This window comes from Rhinatrema bivittatum, unplaced genomic scaffold, assembly GCF_901001135.1.
Source record: "Rhinatrema bivittatum unplaced genomic scaffold, aRhiBiv1.1, whole genome shotgun sequence".
Taxonomy (NCBI): Eukaryota; Metazoa; Chordata; class Amphibia; order Gymnophiona; family Rhinatrematidae; genus Rhinatrema; species Rhinatrema bivittatum.
Genome location: NW_021820763.1, coordinates 50,237 through 66,672, shown reverse-complemented (window position 1 = coordinate 66,672; position 16,436 = coordinate 50,237). Strand labels below are relative to the sequence as shown.

At 46.4% G+C, this 16,436-nt stretch overlaps 1 pseudogene; it reads right to left on the bottom strand.

The window, feature by feature from the left end:
* Positions 1–13,213: 13,213 nt before the first annotated feature.
* LOC115082092 overlaps positions 13,214–16,436 on the bottom strand; it is a 50,051-nt pseudogene continuing 46,828 nt past the window's right edge.

Here is a 16,436-nt window from a genome sequence, read left to right as displayed (position 1 = left end):
GCGTGGAAATGTTTAGCTTGGGGCGTGTGCTTGGCTCGAGAGTTGGCTGCCGTGCCAGCTAGTGGATTGCTGCCACGGGGTTTGGTACTCATGGTGTTTTGCGCTTCAGGTCCAATTTCTTTGTTTGAGGCCTCTATTTGTGAAGGGAGGTGTGCGCCCTCCTGATGTGAGGGTTGCTCTGGGGGAGGTGGCGTTTTGGCGCCGGCGTGAGTTGGAGGGCGAGACATGACATAGTTCAGCGTTCGCTGGGCCGTGCCCTGCTGGGCCATGAAGCTGAGTGGGTCCCCCTCATCGCCGTGTTTCTGGGCCGCGTCAAATACCTTAATTTGGGCTTCAAGAATCGCTGCTTCTCTTTTCTGCCGTAACAAGTCCAGGGTGATCTCTCGTTCAGCCTTTTGGCGCGCTTTGGCGGCAGCTGTAATGGCAGCTGTGGCAGCAGCCGCCTTCTGTTGTTCCTCTATTCGGAGCCCTTCTCTTTTAAGGGCTGCTTCTTCTTCATCGTACTGTATGCGTGCTATAGCTGCTTGGGATTCTGCTCTCTTTTGGAGAATGATAGAGCTGAGTTGAGAGTGGCTTGAGTGTAGTGGAAGGCAGAAGAGAAGCATTAAAACATAATAAAACGATGGCAGAAGACAACCATCATCAGTTGCAATTCCTCCATTTTTTGTAGTTGCACATACAAATTCCTGAATGAAACCCAATAAGCCCTCCATATCCCCTGCCCCATGTGCCATTTTGGGTTTTAACTGCTGCTCCATGCAGGTTACTCTGTTGCTTCATTACTATTCTCTTGCCACTCAAGATCCTCTGGGTTTATCCCATGCTTTTTTTTTTTAATTCTGTTACTGTTTTTTACCTCCACCATCTCCTCCAGGAGGGCATTCCAGGCATCCACCAGCCTGTGAAAAAATAATTCCTGAGTCTACCCTCCTGGAGGTTCATATTATGACCCCTCATTTTACAGCTTCCTTTCCATTGAATAAGCTTTACTTTTCAGGTATTTACATGTCTGCATCATATCCCCATACATATTGAGGTCCTTCAGCTGCATCTCAAACCTGAAACATTTCAGTTGGCTTTCCTTGGTCTGGCAATCAGTTGGATTTAAACCAGGGACTGTTCTGGTCTCCAGGTTAAACCTACAGCACAAGGAATGTTAAGATGCTGAAAGGAATGAGTCTGATGCCTGAGCCACCACCCCCGAGGAACGGATACTACCCATACTCTCCATTCGTGAGGTACATGTGTATCGCCCAAACAAGTGCACATTGCCTAGTATGCACAGCAGTATTCCCAAAATGGTATATGCACACAGGGCTGGATTTAAGATTTTGGTGCCCATGGGGAGAGTGCCATGGTGGCAACCATTTGAAGCTCTGCCAACACCTGGCCCTAAAGCAAGCTCCTCTTTTGCCTGAATATTTGGTACCTTCGAAGTGTGGCAGCCTATGCAGTTGCCTGAGCCCAAATTTGCATCAGGGCTTGAACCAATAAAACGTTTAGGTGGTAACCAGAAGTTCTAGGGAGAGAACTATCTGAGCCATAGATATTTGGGGAAACAATTGTATCACTAGCTTCCCAGGGGTTTTGGCCTAGGCCAGGGGTCGGGAACCCATGGCTCGCGAGCCAGATATGGCTCTTTGAGGGCTGCATCTGGCTCGCAGACAAGTGTCGCCACACTTCGCGGTTCCCCCGCTGACCCAGCTGCTCCCCGGTCCTCCGCCGCCCGGGCTTAAAATGCTGTCAGCCCGGGCGGAACGCGGCGGGGACAGCTGGAGTCAGCGGCACCAGCGTGCTCTCTTCTCCTCCTCCCCCCCCCGCGGCCCGGAAGAGGAAGTGGTGAGCATCGGGTGCCTGCGCGGAAGAAGAGACCACGCTAGTGTGGTTTCTTCTTCCCGCGCAGGCACCCGATGCTCTCCACTTCCTCTTCCGGGCCGCGGGGGGGGGGGGGAGGAGGAGGAGGAGAGAGCACGCCGGCAGCGGCACGACTGGAGTCAGCCGGGTGCCAGCGCTGGAGTCATCGGGTGCCTGCGCGGGAGTCTTCCCGCGCAGGCACCCGATGCTCACCACTTCCTCTTCCGGGCCGCGGGAAGAAGAGAGCACGCCGGTGCTGAGCGGCACCGGCGTGCTCTCTTCTTCCCGCGGCCCGGAAAGAGGAAGTGGTGAGCATCGGGTGCCTGCGCGGAAGAAGAGACCACGCTAGTGTGGTTTCTTCTTCCCGCGCAGGCACCCGATGCTCTCCACTTCCTCTTCCGGGCCGCGGGGGGGGGGGGGGGGAGGAGGAGGAGGAGAGAGCACGCCGGCAGCGGCACGACTGGAGGCACGACTGGAGCACGCCGGTGCTGAGCGGCACCGGCGTGCTCTCTTCTTCCCGCGGCCCGGAAGAGGAAGTGGTGAGCATCGGGTGCCTGCGCGAGAAGAAGAGGCCACGCTTGTGGGAAGAAGACTGCAGCGCGGCTCGGAGGAAAATGAAGAGTTTCAACCGCGGCCGATGGGACTCCGCCTCCGCGAGGGCTGAAAATGAAGGTTAGTGTTGGGAGGAGGCTGCTGCTGCCGCGAGTTCCTGGGGTGGGGGTGGGGGAGAGAGAGAGAGAGTGAATGAGCGAGCAAGCGTGTGTGTTTGAGATCCTGTGTGTGTGAGTGAGATTGCATGTATGTGAATGATTGAGAGCCTGTGTATGTGAAAGAGAGTATGTCTGTGATTGAGAGCCTGCCTGTGAGAGAGAGAGCATGAATGTAAGTTTACCATTGGGAACCTGTATGTGTAAGTTTGTGATTGAAAACCTGTTTGTGTGAAAGAGTATGTGTGTATGATTGAGATCCTTTGTGTGTGAGAGAAATCATGTGTATGTATGATTAAGAGCCTGTGTGTACAAGTAAGAGAGAGATCATGTGTGTCTGTGTCTGATTGACAGCTGGTTTAGGTGATGGAGCATGTGAGTATGTGATTGAGAGCCTGTGTTTAAATGAGAGAGAGAGACCATGTGTGTCTGTGTGTGATTGAGAGCTGATTTAGGTGAGGGAGCATGTGAGTATGTGATTGAGAGCCTGTGTGTAAATGAGAGAAAGAGAGGACATGTTTGTAAGCATGTGAATGAGAGTCTGTGTGTGAGAGAAAAAGACAGCATGTATTTATGTGATTGAAAGCCTGTGTGTGTGTGTAAGCGTGAAAAGATAGACAGCATGTGTGTAAATGTGTAATTAAGAGCCTATATAAGTGAGTGAGAAAAAACATGTGTATATGTGAGTACTGAGAGCATGTGTGTATAGGTGTGTCATTGAGAGCCAGTGTGAGAGAGAGCGCTGGTATGTGACTGAGAGAGGAGAAAGTTCCAAGCAAACCACCCCACCTCCTGCTAATTCAGAACAATCTCAGGACACCTGGATATCAAACGTTCCCAGGTATGCAGAGCAAAAAAAATTTTTGTATCCTTATTATTTTTCATTACTGGATCTTTGTGTCTGCTATTTTGAAATATTTTGTTGGTATCTGGAAATGTTTTATATGAGTTTTAATTATTGGATATTCCTCTCATCAGCTGTTTCAAAATATGTTCTTTTTGTTAGTACAGTTTTACTGCTGATGATTTTATATTTCTTGATTTGTTTTATAAGGATGGGTGATGTTTCTTTTTTCCTTTGTTACACTGCATACAGAGACTCTGGCTTGTTGCAGTTTCCAATTCAGTTTTTTCTGCATGCTTCTTGTTATGCGTTTTGGTCTCTTTATTCTATGTTAGGTGAGGGACAGCACGTGATTCAGGTGAGGTTTTTCTGCTGGCGTGTTGTTTCTGTGTAGGACTCTATAGCAGCCTGACTTGGTCCGTTTTCCTAATAGGAGATGTATTGGTGTCTTAAGGCCTGGTGTAATATTTTCAGAGACTTATTGTACATTAAAAGTGTGATCTTACATAAAATGCACACATTTACTTGTATTTAGTTTTAAACATATTGTATGGCTCTCATGGAATTACATTTTAAAATATGTGGCGTTTATGGCTCTCTCAGCCAAAAAGGTTCCTGACCCCTGGCCTAGGCTATACCCAGCCAGATGCTCATTGGCTAATAGGTAGTCCCACCCTTTCCTCCCAGCAGTTCAAAGTTTCCAGCCAGCAGAGAGTCCCTTGCAAGAACAATGTCTTCAAGCTGGGTCTATGAACAGGACTATGCTGGACTGTATTCAGGCTGAACTGGTTCTCCACCCCTACTTCCCTGGTAAAGGAAATCACATTTTGGAGTTCCTTGGTTGTTTTTCCTGCAGTCTGTAAGCAGGAAATGTATGTTATGTTCTGTTTCTTCATTAAATCTCATTTCAAGCATAGTCCCTGGTTTGCATTTGATTAGATTCCTGACAATCTGGGCCTGTGTGCACGTACTTTATAAAATACCTGTCTCCATGTTTAATCCTGGGTGTTTATTCACACAGTGTCACAGTTATTTTGCACTTAAAATACACACGTGTATGTTTATAAAATGGGTAGAGAAAGTGTGCGCTTTCTTGCACTGAAAATATTTGCACATACTTTCGGAGCAGAAAATGCAATATTTGCTAAACTGCTCAGCTCTTGCTGTACAGATTCTAAAATATTACCATTAATCTCTGCACATCCACTGATGCATGCAAATGTTGTACCACGCATAGGGTTTGAAAGTGAGGTTTGTATTCTCCTGGTCTTTGATTCATCCTCCTCTTCTAGTGTAAATACCGAGTAAAAGTATTTATGAGTTCCATTTTCTTCTGATCCTCATCTTCACCACACTCGTCGTCCTGTTTTAATACATAGTATTCTTCTTTTGGTCTTCCTCTTTACACTTGTATCTCTAAAGAAAGCTTTATTCCATGACCTTGCTGATTGGGCATTTAATATACTCCTCTGTTTAAGCCTTTGCCTAATTGCCTTTCCTGCATTCTTTTCTTTCTCCTGGTAATTTTGCCTGTCCTTCTCCTCCTCAGTTTGTGTTTGTACATAATAATGCTATTTTTTTTTCCTCTTTTTTTTTCTCCTACTTCTTTGGGGATCCCTAGAGCTGCCTTTATCCTGTATCCCTTGCTAAGCTGGTCGAAACAATGATTTATTACATCTCAATACTGCTTCTTCTTGTTCTGCTTCTGGGAGCCTAAATGAATTTAGCTATTGGAACAGAAAAGAGGAATTCTTAATGCAGGTCTGGAAGTTAATGTGGAAATCTCTCTATATGTTTCTTATCTGTAAATGAGAAGTAATGGGAGAACTGTTTTATTTGCTATTCTGGATAAGGAACAGGTGGAAGTACATATGGGCATGTTCACAGTGTGCTGTAACTTTATGCTGAAGTTACTTCATCCAAGTCCGTGCAGGAAACTGAGGTCCAGCTAACTGGAACCTACCTCTTTCAGAGCTGAAGCATGGAGCCTCTGCTAGATGGGAAATTGCTACTAAGAATGTTATGGGATGGGCACTTAGTTGTATAAAGAGAAATGTAGATGCATAAAATATAATCAGCTTCATTTATTGTGTTAACTTAATACAGTTTCTCTCTTGTGGTTTCTGCACGTGAATCCATGCATCATGTTATCCTCTCTGTGCGCTATACTGTACACAACCACAACATAAACTTTGACCTTTGACACAGATATCATCCTACGCCTAACCTCCGTTTCTTTGGCCTGCCTTTTTTTTTTAAATGTCTTTTCCTCTTGCTTTTGTAAATTGTTTACAGGTTTTTTTTTAGATTAGGCCATATATACAGTAAACAAATATTAAAATCATACTTATGCACAAATTAGTTCATGAATTCTAATTCCATTTTGCTTTCTGCTTAGTACCAAAAATATTTTATTTTGCCTGTTTTAGAAAATTAGTAGATTCAGGGCTGGAATTTTCTATGGACATCACATGGTTTAAATCTAGCAAACTCCACTCTGAATGGAACAGAAGAGGCCCACGGGAGAGCATCATGATTCCTGTACAGGACAGAGGAAAAGTTCATCAGCTTGGCATGCACTGGGCCGGTGACACAGGCTCTAGGACAAATGGTGTCTTGGGCAAAAATCATTGATGGTGCTGCCCTCTTCACTTAGTTCTTGGACTGAGTGTCTGTGTGTGCACATAAGCTTTCTTTATTGCCGCCACCCCCCCCCCTCCCCAATTGGCATGGGCGTGAAGAGGATGAATCCCATGGATGTAAGGGTGTGGTATACAGAGTGGCAATAATAATAGTTCTAGATTTCTCCAAAGTTGGTAATCTTGTCCCCTACTTCCCCCTTTCCCTAATATCTATCCATCTAGTGAAGTAGGGGCATGGAGGGTGGTGGGATGGGGGTCCTTACTCTCTCCCCTCAATGCATTCTTCCTCTTTTCATCCCTTTCCCACACTTCTCCTTTTCCCCTGTTCTCAGTCCCTTGTATTGCAACAGACCAGATTCATGCAAAACAATCCTTTTTTGAGAGAGATCCTAAGCCAGAGAGAAACACTCAGAATTGGTATCTGGGTTACAATGAGGATTTCTACATTCTGCATCCTTAGGAGATGATGTTCATACCTGGAGGCGTTCCGGATGTGGCCCAAAGAGTCCTGAATTCCAAACAAATTGCCAGGACTCTGGGCCAACATGGGAAAACTCTGGGTAAACTCAGGAAGTGCCCTACATGGCCCAGCTGATTCCTTCCTTGTTGCACAGGTGGGAACAAGGAGGAGATGAGTCATCACCCGGCCATGCCGATGGGAAGGAGTGAGAGCTGCAGCCCACACTGCCATAAGCAAGATGAGGTTTTCTGTCAGTCCCGCAGGCCTGAAGGAAGATGGTGCTTTATCACCCCATGGACTCGAAAGAAGAGTCTGCTGCATTGTCCCAGGGCTCAAAGGAAGAGAAACTGTTACTGCACCATGGGCCCAGAAGAGGAGGCGGAAGCTGCTGATCCTGGTGGGTTCAGGGTGGGGAGAGATGAATGAGCATGTGAGTGAGAAGGGAAGTAGGAGAGGGAGAGAGGTATGAGTGGGCATAGGAATGCATGATAGAGATGGTTTTATATGATTGAGGGGGCATATATGAGAGATTTTGTGGATGGGAGAATAAGTGTGAGGGTGTGTGGGAGAATGAGTGTCTAGGTGTATGAGAGTGAACATGTGAGTTGCTGTTACTGAATAAGACAGTCTGTGTGAATACCCATCCTTCTCCCCCTAATTCATGATAATCTTAGGGTAATTGGAGTTAAAAAGTTCCCAGGTATGTTGATGTCCATGCCCCTTCCTAACAGCTCCAAAAAGATGGCGGTGCAGTTGGGAGCACTAGGAACCACAATCCTTAACTGGTTTTCCCTGGTAGCCCTGTAGAACCTATGCTCAGTACTGCCAGTGCTGTTCTCCCTGTAGCCAACACTACCCTCCACAGTGGCTAAAATCTTCTTATAGCTCTGCTGCAGCCTTTCTCCCATTCTTCGGCCCAAGTGGCTGCACCTGCACAAGAAGCATTAATGCCAGCAATGCATAAACACAGGCAACCAGTTGTGTTTTTGCATCGATACTCCCTGCCCATACCACTCTGACATGCTGCCACTTGCACATCCAACTTCAGGATGAGCTTCTGCCGCCACCACTGCAGGCCAGATCAAGTTCCTTCTGCTGTTGCTGCTAGGAGCCAGATGATATTCAGTCCAGGACTGCATCCAGTCCTTGGGCCTGTGCTCTATGTTTTGGCTAGCGACAGTCTTGAGCAAGCACTCGGGGCTTGGCATACCAAGGTTCTCTAGGTGGAAGAGAAGTGAGGTGTGCACTTGCAGTGGTGAAGACGGTCCAGGTCCTGGCCACTCCACCGACCTACACACCCCGGGAGACCACACTATTATGGTGGTCTCTGAACAGTCCTCCGACCGTTCCCAGCCCTTTCGGACCTGCCGCAGGGAGCAGCAGAGGATGGAGGTCAGGTTGGCACAGGACTGAAGCGGAGAAGGCAAGGCCTTGGAACAAAGCACAGAGGAGTTCAGGATGAAGACAGGAACAAGAGGGACGAGCAGGACCCTCAGGCGCCCTACCAATCCATTGCCAAAGGGCAGCCCCAATGGACGGTCACGGACCACACTGTCTCCTTCGTGCCCTACACAGCCAAGATGCTGGTCACGGAGCACGAGAAGAGCAGGAGCAGCTCGGGAAGTCACTCAGCACAGGGTAGTGGAAACCCCTTGGGTCCTCCAGAGTTGGAACTAGGAATCAGAAGCAAGAGTCTAGGAACTCGGAATAGAAGCAGGAACTCTCGGAGGCATGGGTCCCACATCCTGGAGCATCAGGACTGAAACATCAGGCGTAAGCAGGAACATCAGGACTGGAACATCAGAAGCAAGCAGGAACATCAGGAAGTCCAAGGGAGACACAGCCTAGGTAGACTAGCGCCATTGCCAAAGCAAGGACTGAGTGAAGAAGAAGTCCTTTTATAGTACAGGAACAAGCAACTCCCTGGGAGGAGTTCAGATGGGCCACACCTGGCTGGCCCTCTAACTGGAGAGAAGAGCTTGCGGGCTGACCCCTAGGGAGAAGGGCGTGGCCCAAACCAGGAAGTCCAGGTGAAGACTGAATCAGGCCTCAGGCAGGCCCCCGAGGACGTCAAAGGCTTCCCAGACCATGGAGCAAAAGCTGGGCAACCAGATCAGGCGAGGCCCCGGCTTCAGAGCTGCCTCCACAGAAAGGTGAGAGGCTTCCCGTAGCTCCAACTACGGGAGGAATCGTAACACTCTAGCTAGAAGTATTTGTGAGGCAAGCTAGGTATGGAAGGAGGAAAGCCATTTCCACACATCATGCTCACCTGCACAGCACAGCCCCTGCTGTTGCCTTTAAAATAGCTATAAAAGACATCAGAAGAAAAAGTACTAAGGGCCTTCCACGCATAAAGAAACCCCTGACCAGTTTCAATCACCCAGTAAACTAGCATCAAAATTATTTACAGCATAATTAAAACCAATTCTTGTGTATGGGAGTGAAGTCTGGAGCCTATACAGGTTGGGATAGAAAACTTATATAAACCTTGTACTTCCAGTTCTGTAATGCACACTCCACATCCCCCAACAGAGCTAGGCCATTTCCTCTTAAAACTCACCATAGAAAACAGATGACCTAGGATTAACAGGCCAGTACTAGCATGGTTTACATCCTCGTTCCATAACCGCACCCAACCTGTCTCTCTTAGGTCAGCTCTATCAAAGCCTCAGCCTCTCTCCTATGGTGTACCTCAAGGCTCTATATTCCCTCCCCAACCCTGTTCAGTATTTACATGGCACCCTTGTGCAAACACATCAGGAAGTATCAGATTACATACTACTCTTATGCTGATGACATGCACCTGCTGGTTTCCACTTGGCCCAAACCAGGACAAGACAACTGCTAGTCTTAACAACTGTGTAGTAAAGATCTCTGACTAGCTGCGCCAAAACAAACTAAGTTTAAATCCTCAAAAGACAGACATATTATGTATTGAGAAAAATGATCTCACTTTGCATACCCAAAAAATTACCCTTGAAGGGACAACTCTCTCTCATGTCTGGAGGCTAGGCTTCATACTGTACTCCTGTCTAACTACCAAGGCCTAAATCCAAGCAGCCTTCTTCCATCTTCTCCAACTCTTCCATCTCTGTCCTTTCCAGGATGGCACTTCGTTGGCTACTTTTATCTAGGTCTACAGTATATGATTCCCCCAGCTAGATTACTGTAATTCTCTCCACATTGGGATCCCTAAAAAACTAACCATTATCTGCAACTCATACAGAATGTTATGGCCCAAATGATACTGAATGTGAACAAATTCAACAGAAATTACTCCAGTCCTAAAAATTACACTGGATCCCCACACCAATCTAGCTAAGCAGATATCTCCCACCCTCCCTCCCACTGCATTCACTACCTCAAGCCCACCTAGTTGTGCCAGCCCCCAAAAGACATGCACCTCACCAGCATCAGTAAGAAAACCTACTCAGAATCTGTCCCAACCCTTTGGAATTCTCTACTGCCTTGCATCAGACTAACTCCAGAAAACTAGTAAAAACTTGGCTCTTCGGTCCACACCCATAACACAAGCCCTAACTACGATCTCTGTTCCTTCAAAATGTATGTTTTTATGACTCCATGACCTGCATGTATATGTAGTGGAGGTGTTTTGTGTGTGTGTGTATGTGTTTGTGTGTGTGTGCGCGTAGAGGGGTGTGTTGGGGGAGAAGTCTTATAGAATATCAAACACTTGCTTGAACCTTCTCTATGTCATTTGATCCATGATTTCTCCCCACACCCGTTTCGTCTTCCTTCTCCACCCCACTCTACTCCCACACTCGTTTGTGCCCTACCTGCTCTTCCTTCTCCCTGCACTCACTCCATATGCTTTCTCTTCCCCCTTATCCCATGCCCCCTTCCCACTCACTCCCTCCATGAATTCTCTCCCACTTTACTTATCTCTCCTTCCTATCTCTGCTGCCGACCACTCAGCAGACAGTGCAGTCGGCAGCCAAAGAAAGGCTTCATGACAGACAGTGGTGGCAATTAAGGGCCACAGTGAACAGAAAGCTGTGGCTCCTCTGGGACTTCACTGGCTGGGTCTAGGAATCCCTGCTGCCACTTTTCTTTCCCTTCTGGAGCTCCCTGCTAGGCTGCCTCATTATTTTCTCCAATATTAGGCTCCTTGCTGGCTCTTCATTTTTTTTCTGGCATGCTGGACCAGCCCTGGGTATCTCTTGTCTCACAGCAGCCCAAGCGACTGCCCAGCTTACTCTACCCAAAGGCCAGCACTGGCCAAACAGATCTAACTGAACTACAGAAGCCAAATGGAATGTGAAAATTCCTCCCGGATTTTCTTATGAACTGCACTTGCCATATACTCTATCACCCCTGCAATAACTTTCTTTGGGAGATTGGGTGCAGCAGGAATTCTTTACCCCAATCTGGTGCGGCCCTCTCATTCTTCTTCCCTATCCCTTCATCCCCACTCCACCCAGGCACAGTCCTCTTCCTCTCTCTCTCTTGCCATCTCTTTTCCCCTTAGTCCTCTCACTCTCCTCTCTCCCCACCCCATCTACCCTTTCTCTCTTCCTTTATCCCTCAGCCCTATCCTCCCTACTGCTGCCTCCCAGCCTACAACTACCAGTTCCTTGGCCTCGGTTGAGGGCCGAAGAAGACGACAATGCTTCCTGGGACCTGATCAAGGACTGAACATGCTGTCCTCTCCTGCTCCCAGAAGAGCTCACTAACAGTGAAAATCCATTCCCTCCAGGCATATCGATTTTTGAAAGCCTGCAGAGACACCAAGATGTTGACCTTTACCCCTATTATTTAACACATTCTGAACTTTGTACTACTTTTAGCATTTCCCTTTGAGATAGATATAGACACCACAGAATGCCCTGGGCAAAAAAAAGAGGGCTTAAGAAAAATACACCAGTATTTATGGAGCATTCGGGTTACCCTAATCTAAGCTGGTTCCACATTCATATACAGCCCCAGATGACTACAGGTAGCATCGGACCAATTTGAGCAGTCTTGTGACTTGTTCTGCCTAAGAAGAGATGTACTATAAGTATAAGAACTGGAATTCACAGAGGTGCAGACTGATCAGAATGGTTGCATCTAGTCATCCTATAGCTGTCAAGTTTTACAATTTCCACAGCACAATCACCTCCAGCTCTTGTGAGTTACAAGATTAACAGAAGCACATTAGTCACTGGGATGTCATTTCCTGGGAATACCTGTCAAGGGATTGGACTTCTGAGGGTAAAAGAAGGAGCAGCCAGGCTTGTTTGGGTGCATATTACTTGGATAGAATAGCACAAGATTAAAAAGATATTTCAACCCACCTGCTCCCTTTCTCCTGTAATGTCCTGGCTAGTGGTATGCAAAACCTATTTTTCTGGACCTGTCATTGAAGGTGAGCAGGCAAGACAAGAACCTGATCTTGTTCTCTGTCACTGTTGGACACCCAGATAAGCGAGCCATAACGGACCACTGGACAATACCACAACCCAGTAGAACTGAACTGAGTTTTCATATTAATTCAGTGTCTTGGGAAAACCGCAGTGAGTGCCTGGTGTTTTCCAGCCCAGCTTGTTCTTGGCTTTGGTGGAACCTCTAGATTCAAATATAAATTGTGAAATGTAACGTTTTCCCACTTCTACCAATCATTAAAACCTTTAACAATTCACAACATTATTAAACCTCTCTTGCTCCCAAGAAAATTCCAGCCACATTTGTTTTCATACGGTCCTTTCAACGAGGAAGGTCCTCTATTTGTTTACTCTGAAGTTGGAGTGTTTCATGATTTGTTTCCCTTCAGATGGTTTTACATTCATCAGTTACAGTTCATTAATAAATATGTAAGTGGTTTTGTTGTCCATGCTTATAGGAGGAAAGGGAAGAAGAGTCTACATTATCTGCCTCCCCCCTCTTAGTTACCAGTTCAGGATACATCATGGAGCTGATATATCCAGTTGTCCATCTTTCAAGGTTCCCTTGTCCTTTGGAGATGGAGAGGGTGGAGTTGGACGTTTGAGAAAGGGGGTAAAGAAAGTAGTTGCAAAAACTTCTCATCCAACTCTGCCTTCTGAAAATGAGTTTGTAACAGAAAGAGTGGGCTTGTAAGTGGAGATTAGACAAATGGGAGGGTACGAAAGGGTTGGTCCACCACATCCAGAACCAGGAAAAGAGATAATCCAAGAAAGAAATGGATGCCTTCTTTATATCTATTGCTTTGTAACATGGCACACTATCAGTGACTCAGCACCTGGGGCTATTGGATGCCAAAGCTTTTCTCTCATTCCACAAATGGCCTACTTACCTTTCTTATCTAGCCAGTATTGGGCCTCTCTCCTTTACTTGTTACAGGTCCAATACACAAGGCCCCATCTTTGAGCTATTTAAATGGATTTCTACAAATGTATGCTGTCTGGCAAAGAGAGAGGTGCAAACTCTGTCCCCTTGTGTTCTTTTTTCCTCTTGCAGACTTTTTCTTTCTTTCTTGGTTGACTGTATAAGTTCCCATCCACTTCTGAAGAGTCTTAGCTAACACTAATCCCACTCTTCACCTACAGACTATAAGTGGTAAACTTAAGAAACAGCCATTAGTGGTTTATTGAAAGGGGGTTCTTTTCTCTTCCGCACCATGAGGTTTCCAAGAAATTCATTTGTTTCATTGAGACTTTTTTTCTGTTTAATGCATTTCACCTACAAAGGCTGAACTATAAAAGTTCACGGGAGAAGCACCCAGACTCTGGTCACCAGATGGAGGCGCTGCGAGGGCCCCTCTCTGCTCGGAGTGGCTCATGTGTCCGTCGGTTTCTAGCTTTGCGCTTCTCCTCCAGGTGCTTCCACTTGTGGGCTTTGGCCTTGACATTGAGTGGTTGGAGCACTGCTGGTGGGCTTCTTCTTGGGCTGATGACTCTTGCGGATCCAGAGCTGCTCACACACCTGATCCACAGTATTGAGGTTGGGGTGGTCAATGAGCTGCAGGAAATCCCGGTACCATACTTTGCGGCTGGCTGGAGAGGGACAGTGACTCCAAAGTCTCTTCTTCTCGGGAGATGAAGTCAGCTTGCTGGGTGCTAATCACCTCCAAGGAGAGGCGCATAAGTGTCTGGGTGAAGCCATGCTCAGTGGCGTGACAATGATAGATGCCAGAATCCTTGCGGAGGACATTACGCAGCAGAATGCCACGTTCTGTCTTCACAATCCGGTTGTCCATCTGAATCTGTGGGGACAATAAAATGAGATGTTCAGATCAGAAGAAACCATATTCTAGTGGTGAGCCAGTGAAATGTTAATGACTGATGGCCAGAACAGTATTGTCAGGTATGGACTAGAGGCATACTTATGCACCCAATGTAGATGGCAAGTGCAAATAACAGGACCAAAGTGCCTACCGGACTATAAAATATAGAATTTTAAAATTGCTTGGGTTCTCAAAGGAGTCTTTTTGTTACTGACAGAATCACTTAGCCTCCTTACTCAATCTTTAATATAGTTATGGGGTGCCACTTAAACCTTAGCTACTCTCCCATTGTGCTAATCTTACCCTTTTGCTGATTTTGGTTCTGGGGCAGTATATTTAATGATGGGAGTAGCTAAGACCAATATGACACTGCAAGAAGAGCTACCTCATGGAAGAAGACCCTTAGTGACCTATCTAGTATCCAGCAGAGTTGCAGGAAGAGGTACAGAGAAAGAAAATGAAGAAGGAAAGAGAGAGGGGATAGATCTAAAGATCTAAACATGTATACCCTAGAGGAAAGGCAAAATAGGGGAGATATGATAGAGACATTCAAATACCTCCAAGATTTCCATGCACAGTAGGCCAGGCCTCTTTCAATGGAAAGGAGGCTCGAGAATGAGGGGTCATGGGATAAAGGTGAAAGGGGTAGACTCAGGAGTAATTTTAGGAAATATTTCTTTACAAAGAGAGTAGTAGATGCATGGAACAGCCTCCCCACTGGAGGTGGTGGAGATGAAAATGGTATCTGAACTCAAGAAAGTATGGGCTAAATACAAAGGATCTGTGGGGGAGTGATGGGAATTGTAAGAGCTACATAAATTGGACAGATGGGCACTCTAGATGGGTGATATGGCCTTTTTCTTCTGTTATGTTTCTATGGAAGTGGAGAGAAAGAGAGAAAGTAGAGGTAAATTCATCATATGCACAGGAGAGCCAGCCTTGGTTTTACATCTCTTGGTAGAAAACATTCTGGGAGTTTTTCAATGCGAATAACTCTGAGCTAGGAACTGAAAAAGCTCAGAGTCCTCAGGACTTGCTGCCATTTATATGAAGATAAATGTCTGTAACCTCATGTCCTACCTCTTTCCTGGGCTCTCACTTCCTTTCTGATGGGTCCACATGACCTGAGCCTGCAGGGACTGGGCAGACACTCCAAGAAAGCGCTGCTACCCTCCACGCCATACAGCTTCTTTTCCACCACGTTGTTTCTGTGGTGATCTGCAAACAACAAACTTTGCGATTAGTCGCTTAGCAAGTGCTCTAGGAACCCTATATCACTTCTTTTAGCATATGGAAAAAACAACCGCAAAGTCAGACTTTCACTTCCCCCTGGCAGAATGATTACAGGAAGCTAAACAGTCCGATACAGTATAGTGCGCTCTGGCGGAGCGCACTGTTTAGCCCGCGTTTGGCCGCGCGTTTTTGACACGCTATTTTTACCCCCTTAACGCGCGGCCAACCCACCACCGAAACTATAGCGCCTGCAACATGCAAATGCATGTTGATGGGCCTATAGTTATTCCTGCGCGATACAGAAAGTAAAATGTGCAGCCAAGCCGCACATTTGTACTTTCAGAAATTAAACGCCTGCCCAAAGGCTGGCATTAATTTCGCCAGCACCAGGAAAGTGTACAGAAAAGCGAAAAAAAACCTGCTTTCTGTACACCCTCCGCCTAATATCACTAGCGATATTAAGGCGGAGGCCCCAAAAGTAAAATAAAGTAAAATTAAAAAAAAAAAAAAAAATTAAATCTGCCCGCAGGTCAGAAGACGGATGCTCAGTTTTGGACGGCGTCCGTTTTCTGAACACGTAGCTGTCAGCGGGGTTCGAGAACCTACGCCGTAAAATTGAGCGGGTGCTTGCCAGCTCTCCCGCGACTTTTACTGAATCAGCCTGTGTGAGAGGTAATATATGAAAATTAACACCAATACAAAAGGAGACTTAATCATGTTAATCTTCGTTGTGATGTCATACCCTTCAATTTTAATTTCCAGAATGAGGCATAATTCTTCCCAAAAGCATTAAAGAAACCTTCATGTCTTTTAACCAACTTTGAATATGAACATGAAGGACAAACTCATCTCAGCCTGAAGAACCAGGGGTGGCACCCAAAATTGGGCTTCATATAGCCTCTAGTTCCATTGTATGGCAGCACTCTACTTTGCAGCCAAGCAGCAAGATGTAAAAGTGAAGAGTGTGAGCCATGGAGGAAATGGGGAGCAGTGTTAGCGGTAAGCAAGGAGGATCGCTTGATGGATTGTGCAGATAAAGGGTAAGAACAGTCCTCTATGATGCAGGTAAGAGAAGACATGAATTGGAGACACTCCAGCATGAGACTAACCTCCAGAGCAGAGGATACTGGGATCCCCATTCCTCACGTCCTGCCGCCGGAAACCGCCTATCAAAAGAGAACAGAAAATAAATGTCCACTTTCTTCTCCTTTCTGTTTCAGGTGGCCTCGTCTTTTATTCCTACATGTACTCCCCCTGCCTCCGCCCAATTTCTCTCTGCTCCCTTCCCCTCCCCTCCCCTTTTTTGTGATATGGGTAAAAGCACTAGCATGGGTTAAAACATGGGCACTTTTACCCATAGGGGGCAATGTTCAACTGTATATCAGGGTAAAAAGCTTTGAAAAAATTAACCTTAAAAGCCATTTCTGCGAGTAAAACAGAGCTTTACCAGTGGAATGGGTTTTTACAAATGTGCCCACCTGTATACCAGATA